The sequence below is a fragment of the Aplysia californica genome, unplaced genomic scaffold (genome assembly GCF_000002075.1).
Source record: "Aplysia californica isolate F4 #8 unplaced genomic scaffold, AplCal3.0 scaffold00127, whole genome shotgun sequence".
Classification (NCBI taxonomy): domain Eukaryota; kingdom Metazoa; phylum Mollusca; class Gastropoda; order Aplysiida; family Aplysiidae; genus Aplysia; species Aplysia californica.
This window is the reverse complement of record NW_004797397.1, coordinates 832,602-833,853: the sequence shown is the minus strand read 5'-3', so window position 1 is coordinate 833,853 and position 1,252 is coordinate 832,602.

Genomic DNA, 1,252 nt, shown 5'->3' with positions numbered 1-1,252 from the left:
GGGGGGGGGTCTTGTTTATCAGTCACTCAATCATCAATAAATACTTTGTAAGAATTATATTTTACAGCATTTGTAACACATTTTACGAAATTCGGGGCCGAAGGTTAATTAAAGGGGTGTTACAAGACAGTAACAAACACAAAAAAGAAGGAGGGCAGAAAAAAACGATAGGTGTTGGAGGGAAAATAAGGTGCAATCCACACCAGAGTACCCGCCGTCAACCACACAACCAATTTGTACAAAAAACATACTAAGTTACATCAGTGGGAGCATGCACGAGTGCACGTGAGTTTCGAATGAGCACAGCTTTTCTTTAAAAACTCTCTGTGAGTGAGGAGAACAAGGAACATAGTTTACTGCTATTGTTATCCCTCTCTTGTCTGTCAGTGTGTCAGACAAACGATTGATTTTTTTTTTCCTTCGTACGTCTAGTACAAGCGTTCGTTACATGAACCTTTCAGCAGTAAATTAGCAATGATAAAAAAAAAAAAAGAAACACGCTCAATTTGCTTGCAGCTTCACCTCACCTTAGTTCGTCTACCACTTGGCTTTCACAAGAGCTAGGTTAGCTAGCATGGCTAATTATTGATAGTATTGGCTCATGACCAGATAATTATTATGCGTTCTTTTTGACACGGTCAGTCAATCAAACAAAAAAATTTTGTTTTTTGCCGTCTTTGGTTGATTTCGTGTCTGTGTTGTTTTGTTTTGTTTTGTATTTGTTTATTTGTTTGTTTATGCTTGCTTTCGCACGCGCGCGCGCCTGAGTGTGTGTGTGTTTGTGTGTGTGTGTGTGTGTGTGTGTGTGTGTGTGTGTGTGTGTTTGTTTTGAGGGGGTTTTGTTGATGTTTTCGCGTTGTTTTAGGGGGAGGTGGGGGTCGGGGTGGGTTGGGGGTTGATGTTTTGGGGTTTTTTGTTTTGTTTAGTTGATTGGGGTTTTTTTTTGGGTGGGGTTAGGATGGGAGTGTCGTTGTTTTTTAATTTTTTTTAATGGGGGAGGGGGGAGGGTCCTGCCTGTTTAATAGACACAAAGCGGTATCCAGACACAATAGTATGGTGTTGGTGAGTGAAGAGCTTGTCGAAAAATGCAAGTCTAGCTGCCACATATTATGTCATGCGAGGCAGGATCAGATGTGCTTCATTCATCATATTGCAGAAATTAATACAGAAAATGTATCAGAGGGAAGGACAATTTTTTAAAGCGATTTTTGATCAGTATAACATGAAAACAAATCTCCGTGCAGAACAAAAA